Source organism: Idiotropiscis lumnitzeri, chromosome 20 (assembly GCF_059441095.1).
Source record: "Idiotropiscis lumnitzeri isolate Australia: NSW breed Sydney's pygmy pipehorse chromosome 20, RoL_Ilum_1.0, whole genome shotgun sequence".
NCBI lineage: Eukaryota > Metazoa > Chordata > Actinopteri > Syngnathiformes > Syngnathidae > Idiotropiscis > Idiotropiscis lumnitzeri.
Window position 1 is genome coordinate 883,114 of NC_142410.1, and position 16,396 is coordinate 899,509.

Consider the following 16,396-nt stretch of genomic DNA (forward strand, 5'->3'; position numbering starts at 1 on the left):
TCCGTGCCTGAATGCGGGCTGTGAGCCGCGCCGCGTCCACCAACAGCCTTCCTTCGGTCGGATACAATGATTGAAAGTTCCCCGCTGGAAAGGGTACTTAGAAGAAATGAGGAAAATTCCCCCGGAGCTCCGTGCCTGAGGGCGGGCTGTGAGCCGCGCTGCGTCCGCCAACAGCCTTCACTGGTCGGATACAATGTTTGAATGTTCCCCGCTGGAAAGGGGACTTAGAAGAAATAAGGAGGAAATTCCCCCGGAGCTCCGTGCCTGAGTGCGGGCTGTCAGTCGCGCCGCGTCCGCCAACAGCCTTCCTTCGGTCGGATACAATGTTTGAAAGTTCCCTGCTGGAAAGGGGACTTAGAAGAAATAAGGAGGAAATTCCCCCGGAGCTCCGTGCCTGAGTGCGGGCTGTGAGCCGCGCCGCGTCCGCCAACAGCCTTCCTTCGGTCGGATACAATGATTGAAAGTTCCCCGCTGGAAAGGGGACTTAGAAGAAATGAGGAAAATTCCCCCGGAGCTCCGTGCCTGAATGCGGGCTGTGAGCCGCGCCGCGTCCACCAACAGCCTTCCTTCGGTCGGATACAATGTTTGAAAGTTCCCCGCTGGAAAGGGGACTTAGAAGAAATAAGGAGGAAATTCCCCCGGAGCTCCGTGCCTGAGTGCGGGCTGTGAGCCGCGCCGCGTCCGCCAACAGCCTTCCTTCGGTCGGATACAATGTTTGCAAGTTCCCCGCTGGAAAGGGGACTTAGAAGAAATGAGGGAAAATTCCCCCGGAGCTCCGTGCCTGAGTGCGGGCTGTGAGCCGCGCCGCGTCCGCCAACAGCCTTCCTTCGGTCGGATACAATGTTTGAAAGTTCCCCGCTGGAAAGGGGACTTAGAAGAAATAAGGAGGAAATTCCCCCGGAGCTCCGTGCCTGAGTGCGGGGAGCTCCGTGCCTGAGTGCGGGCTGTGAGCCGCGCCGCGTCCGCCAACAGCATTCCTTCGGTCGGATACAATGTTTGAATGTTCCCCGCTGGAAAGGGGACTTAGAAGAAATGAGGGAAATTCCCCCGGAGCTCCGTGCCTGAGTGCGGGGAGCTCCGTGCCTGAGTGCGGGCTGTGAGCCGCGCCGCGTCCGCCAACAGCATTCCTTCGGTCGGATACAATGTTTGAATGTTCCCCGCTGGAAAGGGGACTTAGAAGAAATAAGGGAAATTCCCCCGGAGCTCCGTGCATGAGTGCGGGCTGTGAGCCGCGCCGCGTCCGCCAACAGCCTTCCTTCGGTCGGATACAATGATTGAAAGTTCCCCGCTGGAAAGGGGACTTAGAAGAAATGAGGAAAATTCCCCCGGAGCTCCGTGCCTGAATGCGGGCTGTGAGCCGCGCCGCGTCCACCAACAGCCTTCCTTCGGTCGGATACAATGTTTGAAAGTTCCCCGCTGGAAAGGGGACTTAGAAGAAATAAGGAGGAAATTCCCCCGGAGCTCCGTGCCTGAGTGCGGGCTGTGAGCCGCGCCGCGTCCGCCAACAGCCTTCCTTCGGTCGGATACAATGTTTGAATGTTCCCCGCTAGAAAGGGGACTTAGAAGAAATAAGGAGGAAATTCCCCCGGAGCTCCGTGCCTGAGTGCGGGCTGTGAGCCGCGCCGCGTCCGCCAACAGCCTTCCTTCGGTCGGATACAATGTTTGAAAGTTCCCCGCTGGAAAGGGGACTTAGAAGAAATAAGGAGGAAATTCCCCCGGAGCTCCGTGCCTGAGTGTGGGCTGTGAGCCGCGCCGCGTCCGCCAACAGCATTCCTTCGGTCGGATACAATGTTTGAATGTTCCCCGCTGGAAAGGGGACTTAGAAGAAATAAGGGAAATTCCCCCGGAGCTCCGTGCCTGAGTGCGGGGAGCTCCGTGCCTGAGTGCGGGCTGTGAGCCGCGCCGCGTCCGCCAACAGCATTCCTTCGGTCGGATACAATGTTTGAATGTTCCCCGCTGGAAAGGGGACTTAGAAGAAATAAGGGAAATTCCCCCGGAGCTCCGTGCATGAGTGCGGGCTGTGAGCCGCGCCGCGTCCGCCAACAGCCTTCCTTCGGTCGGATACAATGATTGAAAGTTCCCCGCTGGAAAGGGGACTTAGAAGAAATGAGGAAAATTCCCCCGGAGCTCCGTGCCTGAATGCGGGCTGTGAGCCGCGCCGCGTCCACCAACAGCCTTCCTTCGGTCGGATACAATGTTTGAAAGTTCCCCGCTGGAAAGGGGACTTAGAAGAAATGAGGAAAATTCCCCCGGAGCTCCGTGCCTGAATGCGGGCTGTGAGCCGCGCCGCGTCCACCAACAGCCTTCCTTCGGTCGGATACAATGTTTGAAAGTTCCCCGCTGGAAAGGGGACTTAGAAGAAATAAGGAGGAAATTCCCCCGGAGCTCCGTGCCTGAGTGCGGGCTGTGAGCCGCGCCGCGTCCGCCAACAGCCTTCCTTCGGTCGGATACAATGTTTGAATGTTCCCCGCTGGAAAGGGGACTTAGAAGAAATAAGGAGGAAATTCCCCCGGAGCTCCGTGCCTGAGTGCGGGCTGTGAGCCGCGCCGCGTCCGCCAACAGCCTTCCTTTGGTCGGATACAATGTTTGAATGTTCCCCGCTGGAAAGGGGACTTAGAAGAAATAAGGAGGAAATTCCCCCGGAGCTCCGTGGCTGAGTGCGGGCTGTGAGCCGCGCCGCGTCCGCCAACAGCCTTCCTTCGGTCGGATACAATGTTTGCAAGTTCCCCGCTGGAAAGGGGACTTAGAAGAAATGAGGGAAAATTCCCCCGGAGCTCCGTGCCTGAGTGCGGGCTGTGAGCCGCGCCGCGTCCGCCAACAGCCTTCCTTCGGTCGGATACAATGTTTGAAAGTTCCCCGCTGGAAAGGGGACTTAGAAGAAATAAGGAGGAAATTCCCCCGGAGCTCCGTGCCTGAGTGTGGGCTGTGAGCCGCGCCGCGTCCGCCAACAGCATTCCTTCGGTCGGATACAATGTTTGAATGTTCCCCGCTGGAAAGGGGACTTAGAAGAAATAAGGGAAATTCCCCCGGAGCTCCGTGCCTGAGTGCGGGGAGCTCCGTGCCTGAGTGCGGGCTGTGAGCCGCGCCGCGTCCGCCAACAGCATTCCTTCGGTCGGATACAATGTTTGAATGTTCCCCGCTGGAAAGGGGACTTAGAAGAAATAAGGGAAATTCCCCCGGAGCTCCGTGCATGAGTGCGGGCTGTGAGCCGCGCCGCGTCCGCCAACAGCCTTCCTTCGGTCGGATACAATGATTGAAAGTTCCCCGCTGGAAAGGGGACTTAGAAGAAATGAGGAAAATTCCCCCGGAGCTCCGTGCCTGAATGCGGGCTGTGAGCCGCGCCGCGTCCACCAACAGCCTTCCTTCGGTCGGATACAATGTTTGAAAGTTCCCCGCTTGAAAGGGGACTTAGAAGAAATGAGGAAAATTCCCCCGGAGCTCCGTGCCTGAATGCGGGCTGTGAGCCGCGCCGCGTCCACCAACAGCCTTCCTTCGGTCGGATACAATGTTTGAAAGTTCCCCGCTGGAAAGGGGACTTAGAAGAAATAAGGAGGAAATTCCCCCGGAGCTCCGTGCCTGAGTGCGGGCTGTGAGCCGCGCCGCGTCCGCCAACAGCCTTCCTTCGGTCGGATACAATGTTTGAATGTTCCCCGCTGGAAAGGGGACTTAGAAGAAATAAGGAGGAAATTCCCCCGGAGCTCCGTGCCTGAGTGCGGGCTGTGAGCCGCGCCGCGTCCGCCAACAGCCTTCCTTTGGTCGGATACAATGTTTGAATGTTCCCCGCTGGAAAGGGGACTTAGAAGAAATAAGGAGGAAATTCCCCCGGAGCTCCGTGGCTGAGTGCGGGCTGTGAGCCGCGCCGCGTCCGCCAACAGCCTTCCTTCGGTCGGATACAATGTTTGCAAGTTCCCCGCTGGAAAGGGGACTTAGAAGAAATGAGGGAAAATTCCCCCGGAGCTCCGTGCCTGAGTGCGGGCTGTGAGCCGCGCCGCGTCCGCCAACAGCCTTCCTTCGGTCGGATACAATGTTTGAAAGTTCCCCGCTGGAAAGGGGACTTAGAAGAAATAAGGAGGAAATTCCCCCGGAGCTCCGTGCCTGAGTGCGGGCTGTGAGCCGCGCCGCGTCCGCCAACAGCATTCCTTCGGTCGGATACAATGTTTGAATGTTCCCCGCTGGAAAGGGGACTTAGAAGAAATAAGGGAAATTCCCCCGGAGCTCCGTGCATGAGTGCGGGCTGTGAGCCGCGCCGCGTCCACCAACAGCCTTCCTTCGGTCGGATACAATGATTGAAAGTTCCCCGCTGGAAAGGGTACTTAGAAGAAATGAGGAAAATTCCCCCGGAGCTCCGTGCCTGAGGGCGGGCTGTGAGCCGCGCTGCGTCCGCCAACAGCCTTCACTGGTCGGATACAATGTTTGAATGTTCCCCGCTGGAAAGGGGACTTAGAAGAAATAAGGGAAATTCCCCCGGAGCTCCGTGCATGAGTGCGGGCTGTGAGCCGCGCCGCGTCCACCAACAGCCTTCCTTCGGTCGGATACAATGATTGAAAGTTCCCCGCTGGAAAGGGGACTTAGAAGAAATGAGGAAAATTCCCCCGGAGCTCCGTGCCTGAATGCGGGCTGTGAGCCGCGCCGCGTCCACCAACAGCCTTCCTTCGGTCGGATACAATGTTTGAAAGTTCCCCGCTGGAAAGGGGACTTAGAAGAAATAAGGAGGAAATTCCCCCGGAGCTCCGTGCCTGAGTGCGGGCTGTGAGCCGCGCCGCGTCCGCCAACAGCCTTCCTTCGGTCGTATACAATGTTTGAATGTTCCCCGCTGGAAAGGGGACTTAGAAGAAATAAGGAGGAAATTCCCCCGGAGCTCCGTGCCTGAGTGCGGGCTGTGAGCCGCGCCGCGTCCGCCAACAGCCTTCCTTCGGTCGGATACAATGTTTGAAAGTTCCCCGCTGGAAAGGGGACTTAGAAGAAATAAGGAGGAAATTCCCCCGGAGCTCCGTGCCTGAGTGCGGGCTGTGAGCCGCGCCGCGTCCGCCAACAGCCTTCCTTCGGTCGGATACAATGTTTGAATGTTCCCCGCTGGAAAGGGGACTTAGAAGAAATAAGGAGGAAATTCCCCCGGAGCTCCGTGCCTGAGTGCGGGCTGTGAGCCGCGCCGCGTCCGCCAACAGCCTTCCTTTGGTCGGATACAATGTTTGAATGTTCCCCGCTGGAAAGGGGACTTAGAAGAAATAAGAAGGAAATTCCCCCGGAGCTCCGTGGCTGAGTGCGGGCTGTGAGCCGCGCCGCGTCCGCCAACAGCCTTCCTTCGGTCGGATACAATGTTTGCAAGTTCCCCGCTGGAAAGGGGACTTAGAAGAAATGAGGGAAAATTCCCCCGGAGCTCCGTGCCTGAGTGCGGGCTGTGAGCCGCGCCGCGTCCGCCAACAGCCTTCCTTCGGTCGGATACAATGTTTGAAAGTTCCCCGCTGGAAAGGGGACTTAGAAGAAATAAGGAGGAAATTCCCCCGGAGCTCCGTGCCTGAGTGCGGGGAGCTCCGTGCCTGAGTGCGGGCTGTGAGCCGCGCCGCATCCGCCAACAGCATTCCTTCGGTCGGATACAATGTTTGAATGTTCCCCGCTGGAAAGGGGACTTAGAAGAAATAAGGGAAATTCCCCCGGAGCTCCGTGCATGAGTGCGGGCTGTGAGCCGCGCCGCGTCCGCCAACAGCCTTCCTTCGGTCGGATACAATGTTTGAATGTTCCCCGCTGGAAAGGGGACTTAGAAGAAATAAGGAGGAAATTCCCCGGAGCTCCGTGCCTGAGTGCGGGCTGTGAGCCGCGCCGCATCCGCCAACAGCCTTCCTTCGGTCGGATACAATGTTTGAAAGTTCCCCGCTGGAAAGGGGACTTAGAAGAAATGAGGAAAATTCCCCCGGAGCTCCGTGCCTGAATGCGGGCTGTGAGCCGCGCCGCGTCCACCAACAGCCTTCCTTCGGTCGGATACAATGATTGAAAGTTCCCCGCTGGAAAGGGTACTTAGAAGAAATGAGGAAAATTCCCCCGGAGCTCCGTGCCTGAGGGCGGGCTGTGAGCCGCGCTGCGTCCGCCAACAGCCTTCACTGGTCGGATACAATGTTTGAATGTTCCCCGCTGGAAAGGGGACTTAGAAGAAATAAGGAGGAAATTCCCCCGGAGCTCCGTGCCTGAGTGCGGGCTGTCAGTCGCGCCGCGTCCGCCAACAGCCTTCCTTCGGTCGGATACAATGTTTGAAAGTTCCCTGCTGGAAAGGGGACTTAGAAGAAATAAGGAGGAAATTCCCCCGGAGCTCCGTGCCTGAGTGCGGGCTGTGAGCCGCGCCGCGTCCGCCAACAGCCTTCCTTCGGTCGGATACAATGATTGAAAGTTCCCCGCTGGAAAGGGGACTTAGAAGAAATGAGGAAAATTCCCCCGGAGCTCCGTGCCTGAATGCGGGCTGTGAGCCGCGCCGCGTCCACCAACAGCCTTCCTTCGGTCGGATACAATGTTTGAAAGTTCCCCGCTGGAAAGGGGACTTAGAAGAAATAAGGAGGAAATTCCCCCGGAGCTCCGTGCCTGAGTGCGGGCTGTGAGCCGCGCCGCGTCCGCCAACAGCCTTCCTTCGGTCGTATACAATGTTTGAAAGTTCCCCGCTGGAAAGGGGACTTAGAAGAAATAAGGAGGAAATTCCCCCGGAGCTCCGTGCCTGAGTGCGGGGAGCTCCGTGCCTGAGTGCGGGCTGTGAGCCGCGCCGCGTCCGCCAACAGCATTCCTTCGGTCGGATACAATGTTTGAATGTTCCCCGCTGGAAAGGGGACTTAGAAGAAATAAGGGAAATTCCCCCGGAGCTCCGTGCCTGAGTGCGGGGAGCTCCGTGCCTGAGTGCGGGCTGTGAGCCGCGCCGCGTCCGCCAACAGCATTCCTTCGGTCGGATACAATGTTTGAATGTTCCCCGCTGGAAAGGGGACTTAGAAGAAATAAGGGAAATTCCCCCGGAGCTCCGTGCATGAGTGCGGGCTGTGAGCCGCGCCGCGTCCGCCAACAGCCTTCCTTCGGTCGGATACAATGTTTGAAAGTTCCCCGCTGGAAAGGGGACTTAGAAGAAATAAGGAGGAAATTCCCCCGGAGCTCCGTGCCTAAGTGCGGGGAGCTCCGTGCCTGAGTGCGGGCTGTGAGCCGCGCCGCGTCCGCCAACAGCCTTCCTTCGGTCGGATACAATGTTTGAATGTTCCCCGCTGGAAAGGGGACTGAGAAGAAATAAGGAGGAAATTCCCCCGGAGCTCCGTGCCTGAGTGCGGGCTGTCAGTCGCGCCGCGTCCGCCAACAGCCTTCCTTCGGTCGGATACAATGTTTGAAAGTTCCCCGCTGGAAAGGGGACTTAGAAGAAATAAGGGAAATTCCCCCGGAGCTCCGTGCATGAGTGCGGGCTGTGAGCCGCGCCGCGTCCGCCAACAGCCTTCCTTCGGTCGGATACAATGTTTGAATGTTCCCCGCTGGAAAGGGGACTTAGAAGAAATAAGGAGGAAATTCCCCGGAGCTCCGTGCCTGAGTGCGGGCTGTGAGCCGCGCCGCATCCGCCAACAGCCTTCCTTCGGTCGGATACAATGTTTGAAAGTTCCCCGCTGGAAAGGGGACTTAGAAGAAATGAGGAAAATTCCCCCGGAGCTCCGTGCCTGAATGCGGGCTGTGAGCCGCGCCGCGTCCACCAACAGCCTTCCTTCGGTCGGATACAATGATTGAAAGTTCCCCGCTGGAAAGGGTACTTAGAAGAAATGAGGAAAATTCCCCCGGAGCACCGTGCCTGAGGGCGGGCTGTGAGCCGCGCTGCGTCCGCCAACAGCCTTCACTGGTCAGATACAATGTTTGAATGTTCCCCGCTGGAAAGGGGACTTAGAAGAAATAAGGAGGAAATTCCCCCGGAGCTCCGTGCCTGAGTGCGGGCTGTCAGTCGCGCCGCGTCCGCCAACAGCCTTCCTTCGGTCGGATACAATGTTTGAAAGTTCCCTGCTGGAAAGGGGACTTAGAAGAAATAAGGAGGAAATTCCCCCGGAGCTCCGTGCCTGAGTGCGGGCTGTGAGCCGCGCCGCGTCCGCCAACAGCCTTCCTTCGGTCGGATACAATGATTGAAAGTTCCCCGCTGGAAAGGGGACTTAGAAGAAATGAGGAAAATTCCCCCGGAGCTCCGTGCCTGAATGCGGGCTGTGAGCCGCGCCGCGTCCACCAACAGCCTTCCTTCGGTCGGATACAATGTTTGAAAGTTCCCCGCTGGAAAGGGGACTTAGAAGAAATAAGGAGGAAATTCCCCCGGAGCTCCGTGCCTGAGTGCGGGCTGTGAGCCGCGCCGCGTCCGCCAACAGCCTTCCTTCGGTCGTATACAATGTTTGAATGTTCCCCGCTGGAAAGGGGACTTAGCAGAAATAAGGAGGAAATTCCCCCGGAGCTCCGTGCCTGAGTGCGGGCTGTGACCCGCGCCGCGTCCGCCAACAGCCTTCCTTTGGTCGGATACAATGTTTGAATGTTCCCCGCTGGAAAGGGCACTTAGAAGAAATAAGGAGGAAATTCCCCCGGAGCTCCGTGGCTGAGTGCGGGCTGTGAGCCGCGCCGCGTCCGCCAACAGCCTTCCTTCGGTCGGATACAATGTTTGCAAGTTCCCCGCTGGAAAGGGGACTTAGAAGAAATGAGGGAAAATTCCCCCGGAGCTCCGTGCCTGAGTGCGGGCTGTGAGCCGCGCCGCGCCCGCCAACAGCCTTCCACGGTCGGATACAATGTTTGAAAGTTCCCCGCTGGAAATGGGACTTAGAAAAAATTTTTGCAACAAAAAACGCGATCCCTGAGAATGTGCCCCAGGTGTTTTGGGAAACCCGGGTAAACCTGGGAAGTAGGCAAATGACCCTCTGACTAGGGGGGATCAACGTTTGCCTACTGCAGCGCCCCTAATGCAATTCGGCGGAACTGCAACGCCCCTGGTCGCCTAAACGCTACCCCTGGTCGCCTAAACGCTACCCCTGGTCGCCTAAACCTCACCCCTGGTCGCCTAAACCTCACCCCTGGTCGCCTAAACCTTACCCCTGGTCGCCTAAACGCTACCCCTGGTCGCCTAAACGCTACCCCTGGTCGCCTAAACGTTACCCCTGGTCGCCTAAACGCTACCACTGGTCGCCTAAACGCTACCCCTGGTCGCCTAAACGCTACCCCTGGTCGCCTAAACGCTACCCCTGGTCACCTAAACGCTACCCCTGGTCGCCTAAACGCTACCCCTGGTCGCCTAAAATCTACCCCTGGTCGCCTAAACGCTACCCCTGGTCGCCTAAACGCTACCCTTGGTCGCCTAAACGCTACCCCTGGTCGCCTAAACGCTACCCCTGGTCACCTAAACGCTACCCCTGGTCGCCTAAAGGGGACTTAGAAGAAATAAGGGGGAAAATTCCCCCGGAGCTCCGTGCCTGAGTGCGGGCTGTGAGCCGCGCCACGTCCGCCAACAGCCTTCCTTCGGTCGGATACAATGTTTGAAAGTTCCCCGCTGGAAAGGGGACTTAGAAGAAATGAGGGAAGATTCCCCCGGAGCTCCGTGCCTGAGTGCGGGCTGTCAGTCGCGCCGCGTCCGCCAACAGCCTTCCTTCGTTCGGATACAATGTTTGAAAGTTCCCCGCTGGAAAGGGGACTTAGAAGAAATAAGGAAAATTCCCCCAGAGCTCCGTGCCTGAGTGCGGGCTGTGAGCCGCGCCGCGCCCGCCAACAGCCTTCCTTCGGTCGGATACAATGTTTGAAAGTTCCCCGCTGGAAAGGGGACTTAGAAGAAATAAGGAGGAAATTCCCCCGGAGCTCCGTGCCTGAGTGCGGGCTGTGAGCCGCGCTGCGTCCGCCAACAGCCTTCAGTGGTCGGATACCACGTTTGCAAGTTCCCCGCTGGAAAGGGGACTTCGAAGAAATGAGGGAAGATTCCCCCGGAGCTCCGTGCCTGAGTGCGGGCTGTCAGTCGCGCCGCGTCCGCCAACAGCCTTCCTTCAGTCGGATACAATGTTTGAAAGTTCCCTGCTGGAAAGGGGACTTAGAAGAAATGAGGAAAATTCCCCCGGAGCTCCGTGCCTGAGTGCGGGTTGAGAGCCGCGCCGCGTCCGCCAACAGCCTTCCTTCGGTCGGATACAATGTTTGAAAGTTCCCCGCTGGAAAGGGGACTTAGAAGAAATGAGGAGGAAATTCCCCCGGAGCTCCGTGCCTGAATGCGGGCTGTGAGCCGCGCCGCGTCCACCAACAGCCTTCCTTCGGTCGGATACAATGATTGAAAGTTCCCCGCTGGAAAGGGGACTTAGAAGAAATGAGGAAAATTCCCCCGGAGCTCCGTGCCTGAGTGCGGGTTGAGAGCCGCGCCGCGTCCGCCAACAGCCTTCCTTCGGTCGGATACAATGTTTGAAAGTTCCCCGCTGGAAAGGGGACTTAGAAGAAATGAGGAGGAAATTCCCCCGGAGCTCCGTGCCTGAGGGCGGGCTGTGAGCCGCGCTGCGTCCGCCAATAGCCTTCAGTGGTCGGATACCACGTTTGCAAGTTCCCCGCTGGAAAGGGGACTTAGAAGAAATTAGGAAAATTCCCCCGGAGCTCCGTGCCTGAATGCGGGCTGTGAGCCGCGCCGCGTCCACCAACAGCCTTCCTTCGGTCGGATACAATGATTGAAAGTTCCCCGCTGGAAAGGGGACTTAGAAGAAATAAGGAGGAAATTCCCCCGGAGCTCCGTGCCTGAGTGCGGGCTGAGAGCCGCGCCGCGTCCGCCAACAGCCTTCCTTCGGTCGGATACAATGATTGAAAGTTCCCCGCTGGAAAGGGGACTTAGAAGAAATGAGGAGGAAATTCCCCCGGAGCTCCGTGCCTGAGTGCGGGCTGAGAGCCGCGCCGCGTCCGCCAACAGCCTTCCTTCGGTCGGATACAATGTTTGAAAGTTCCCCGCTGGAAAGGGGACTTAGAAGAAATGAGGAAAATTCCCCCGGAGCTCCGTGCCTGAGTGCGGGCTGTGAGCCGCGCCGCGTCCGCCAACAGCCTTCAGTGGTCGGATACCACGTTTGCAAGTTCCCCGCTGGAAAGGGGACTTAGAAGAAATGAGGAAAATTCCCCCGGAGCTCCGTGCCTGAGTGCGGGCTGTAAGCCGCGCCGCGTCCGCCAACAGCCTTCAGTGGTTGGATACCACGTTTACAAGTTCCCCGCTGGAAAGGGGACTTAGAAGAAATTAGGAAAATTCCCCCGGAGCTCCGTGCCTGAGGGCGGGCTGTGAGCCGCGCCGCGTCCGCCAACAGCCTTCCTTCGGTCGGATACAATGATTGAAAGATCCCCGCTGGAAAGGGGACTTAGAAGAAATGAGGAAAATTCCCCCGGAGCTCCGTGCCTGAGTGCGGGCTGAGAGCCGCGCCGCGTCCGCCAACAGCCTTCCTTCGGTCGGATACAATGATTGAAAGTTTCCAGCTGGAAAGGGGACTTAGAAGAAATGAGGAGGAAATTCCCCCGGAGCTCCGTGCCTGAGTGCGGGTTGAGAGCCGCGCCGCGTCCGCCAACAGCCTTCCTTCGGTCGGATACAATGTTTGAAAGTTCCCCGCTGGAAAGGGGACTTAGAAGAAATGAGGAAAATTCCCCCGGAGCTCCGTGCCTGAGTGCGGGCTGTGAGCCGCGCCGCGTCCGCCAACAGCCTTCAGTGGTCAGATACCACGTTTGCAAGTTCCCCGCTGGAAAGGGGACTTAGAAGAAATTAGGAAAATTCCCCCGGAGCTCCGTGCCTGAGGGCGGGCTGTGAGCCGCGCCGCGCCCGCCAACAGCCTTCCACGGTCGGATACAATGTTTTAAAGTTCCCCGCTGGAAAGGGGACTTAGAAGAAATGAGGAAAATTCCCCCGGAGCTCCGTGCCTGAGTGCGGGCTGTGAGCCGCGCCGCGCCCGCCAACAGCCTTCCTTCGGTCGGATACAATGTTTGAAAGTTCCCCGCTGGAAAGGGGACTTAGAAGAAATAAGGAGGAAATTCCCCCGGAGCTCCGTGCCTGAGTGCGGGCTGTGAGCCGCGCTGCGTCCGCCAACAGCCTTCAGTGGTCGGATACCACGTTTGCAAGTTCCCCGCTGGAAAGGGGACTTAGAAGAAATGAGGGAAGATTCCCCCGGAGCTCCGTGCCTGAGTGCGGGCTGTCAGTCGCGCCGCGTCCGCCAACAGCCTTCCTTCGGTCGGATACAATGTTTGAAAGTTCCCTGCTGGAAAGGGGACTTAGAAGAAATAAGGAGGAAATTCCCCCGGAGCACCGTGCCTGAGTGCGGGCTGTGAGCCGCGCCGCGTCCGCCAACAGCCTTCCTTCGGTCGGATACAATGATTGAAAGTTCCCCGCTGGAAAGGGGACTTAGAAGAAATGAGGTAAATTCCCCCGGAGCTCCGTGCCTGAATGCGGGCTGTGAGCCGCGCCGCGTCCACCAACAGCCTTCCTTCGGTCAGATACAATGTTTGAAAGTTCCCCGCTGGAAAGGGGACTTAGAAGAAATGAGGAGGAAATTCCCCCGGAGCTCCGTGCCTGAGGGCGGGCTGTGAGCCGCGCTGCGTCCGCCAATAGCCTTCAGTGGTCGGATACCACGTTTGCAAGTTCCCCGCTGGAAAGGGGACTTAGAAGAAATTCGGAAAATTCCCCCGGAGCTCCGTGCCTGAGTGCGGGCTGTAAGCCGCGCCGCGTCCGCCAACAGCCTTCAGTGGTTGGATACCACGTTTACAAGTTCCCCGCTGGAAAGGGGACTTAGAAGAAATGAGGAAAATTCCCCCGGAGCTCCGTGCCTGAGGGCGGGCTGTGAGTCGCGCCGCGTCCGCCAACAGCCTTCCTTCGGTCGGATACAATGATTGAAAGATCCCCGCTGGAAAGGGGACTTAGAAGAAATGAGGAAAATTCCCCCGGAGCTCCGTGCCTGAGTGCGGGCTGAGAGCCGCGCCGCGTCCGCCAACAGCCTTCCTTCGGTCGGATACAATGATTGAAAGTTTCCCGCTGGAAAGGGGACTTAGAAGAAATGAGGAGGAAATTCCCCCGGAGCTCCGTGCCTGAGTGCGGGTTGAGAGCCGCGCCGCGTCCGCCAACAGCCTTCCTTCGGTCGGATACAATGTTTGAAAGTTCCCCGCTGGAAAGGGGACTTAGAAGAAATGAGGAAAATTCCCCCGGAGCTCCGTGCCTGAGGGCGGGCTGTGAGCCGCGCTGCGTCCGCCAACAGCCTTCAGTGGTCGGATACCACGTTTGCAAGTTCCCCGCTGGAAAGGGGACTTAGAAGAAATGAGGAAAATTCTCCCGGAGCTCATGCCTGAGGGCGGGCTGTGAGCCGCGCCGCGTCCGCCAACAGCCTTCAGTGGTCGGATACCACGTTTTCAAGTTCCCTGCTGGAAAGGGGACTTAGAAGAAATGAGGAAAATTCCCCCGGAGCTCCGTGCCTGAGGGCGGGCTGTGAGCCGCGCCGCGCCCGCCAACAGCCTTCCACGGTCGAATACAATGTTTGAAAGTTCCCCGCTGGAAAGGGGACTTAGAAGAAATTAGGAAAATTCCCCCGGAGCTCCGTGCCTGAGGGCGGGCTGTGAGCCGCGCCGCGCCCGCCAACAGCCTTCCACGGTCGGATACAATGTTTGCAAGTTCCCCGCTGGAAATGGGACTTAGAAGAAATTTTTGCAACAAAAAACGCGATCCCTGAGAATGTGCCCCAGGTGTTTTGGGAAACCCGGGTAAACCTGGGAAGTAGGCAAATGACCCTCTGACTAGGAGGGATCAATGTTTGCCTACTGCAGCGCCCCTAATGCAATTCGGCGGAACTGCAACGCCCCTGGTCGCCTAAACGCTACCCCTGGTCGCCTAAACCTCACCCCTGGTCGCCTAAACCTCACCCCTGGTCGCATAAACCTCACCCCTGGTCGCCTAAAAGTCACCCGTGGTCGCCTAAATTGTCAACCCCTGGTCACCTAAATTGTCAACCCCTGGTCGCCTAAAAGTCACCCCTGGTCGCCTAAACGTTACTCCTGGTCGCCTAAAAGCTACCCCTGGTCACCTAAACGCTACCCCTGGTCGCCTAAACGCTACCCCTGGTCGCCTAAACGCTACCCCTGGTCGCCTAAACGCTACCCCTGGTCGCCTAAACGCTACCCCTGGTCGCCTAAACGCTACCCCTGGTCGCCTAAACGCTACCCCTGGTCGCCTAAAAGCTACCCCTGGTCACCTAAACGCTACCCCTGGTCACCTAAACGCTACCCCTGGTCGCCTAAACGCTCCCCCTGGTCGCCTAAGTGACCCCTCGTGTGTGGGGGTCAACGTTTGCCTACTGGGGCGTCCTCCGGTGGCCTCTCGGCAGTACTGCAGGCCCATTTTAGGCGAGCCCATTGAAATGAATGGGGGAATTTTTTACGTTTTTGCCTTTTTTTTCCCCCCCTCGTTCTTTTTGTATTTATTCTTTTATTTCACTTTTACCGACTCAACCGCCCTCCGGCGTGCCCTCGGCGGTCCCGCAAGCCCATTTCGGCCGAGCCCATTGAAATGAATGGGGGATTTTTAGACATTTTTACCTTTCCCCCCCCCCCCCGTCCTTTTTGTATTTATTTAATTATTTCAACTTTTTCCCACTCAACCGCCCTCCGGCGTGCCTTAGGCTTAAGTGTGACAGACGCCCGCCCTCCTCCTCCGGAGCTTCCATTAGGGTAAACTTAGGGGCCGCTTGGCACCGCCTGTGCCCGGGGAAGGTGCTCCTATTCGGCTTCACTGTGACGCACGCCCGCCCTCCTCCTCCGGAGCTTCCATTAGGGTAAACTTAGGGCACGCTTGGCACCGCTCGTGCCCGGGGAAGGTGCCCCTATTCGGGCCAAGTGTGACACACACCCGCCCTCCTCCTCCGGAGCTTCCATTCGGGTAAACTTAGGGGCCGCTTGGCACCGCCCGTGCCCGGGGAAGGTGCTCCTATTAGGCTTCACTGTGACGCACGCCCGCCCTCCTCCTCCGGAGCTTCCATTACGGTAAACTTAGGGCACGCTTGGCACCGCTCGTGCCCGGGGAAGGTGCCCCTATTCGGGCCAAGTGTGACACACACCCGCCCTCCTCCTCCGGAGCTTCCATTCGGGTAAACTTAGGGGCCGCTTGGCACCGCCTGTGCCCGGGGAAGGTGCTCCTATTCGGCTTCACTGTCACGCAGCATGCCCTCCTCCTCCGGAGCTTCTATTAGGGCAAACTTAGGGGCCGCTTGGCACCGCCCGTGCCCAGGGAAGGTGCTCCTATTCGGCTTAACTGTGACGCACGCCCGCCCTCCTCCTCCGGAGCTTCCATTAGGGCAAACTTAGGGGCCGCTTGGCACTGCCCGTGCCCGGGGAAGGTGCTCATATTCGGGCCAAGTGTGACACACGCCCGCCCTCCTCCTCCGGAGCTTCCATTAGGGTAAACTTAGGGGCCGCTTGGCACCGCCTGTGCCCGGGGATGGTGCTCCTATTCGGCTTCACTGTCACGCAGCATGCCCTCCTCCTCCGGAGCTTCCATTAGGGCAAACTTAGGGGCCGCTTGGCACCGCCCGTGCCCGGGGAAGGTGCTCCTATTTGGCTTCACTGTCACGCAGCATGCCCTCCTCCTCCGGAGCTTCCATTAGGGCAAACTTAGGGGCCGCTTGGCACTGCCCGTGCCCGGGGAAGGTGCTCATATTCGGGCCAAGTGTGACACACGCCCGCCCTCCTCCTCCGGAGCTTCCATTAGCGTAAACTTAGGGGCCGCTTGGCACCGCCTGTGCCCGGGGAAGGTGCTCATATTCGGCTTCACTGTCACGCAGTATGCCCTCCTCCTCCGGAGCTTCCATGAGGGCAAACTTAGGGGCCGCTTGGCACCGCCCGTGCCCGGGGAAGGTGCTCATATTCGGCTTAACTGTGACGCACGCCCGCCCTCCTCCTCCGGAGCTTCCATTAGGGTAAACTTAGGGGCCGCTTGGCACCGCCTGTGCCTGGGGAAGGTGCTCCTATTCGGCTTAACTGTGACGCACGCCCGCCCTCCTCCTCCGGAGCTTCCATTAGGGTAAACGTAGGGGCCGCTTGGCACCGCCCGTGCCCGGGGAAGGTGCTCCTATTCGGGCCAAGTGTAACACACGCCCGCCCTCCTCCTCCGGAGCTTCCATTAGGGTAAACTTAGGGGCCGCTTGGCACCGCCCGTGCCCGGGGAAGGTGTTCCTATTCGGGCCAAGTGTGACACACGCCCGCCCTCCTCCTCCGGAGCTTCCATTAGGGTAAACTTAGGGGCCGCTTGGCACCGCCCGTGCCCGGGGAAGGTGCTCATATTCGGCTTCACTGTCACGCAGCATGCCCTCCTCCTCCGGAGCTTCCATTAAGGTAAACTTAGGGGCCGCTTGGCACCGCCTGTGCCCGGGGAAGGTGCTCCTATTCGGCTTCACTGTGACGCACGCCC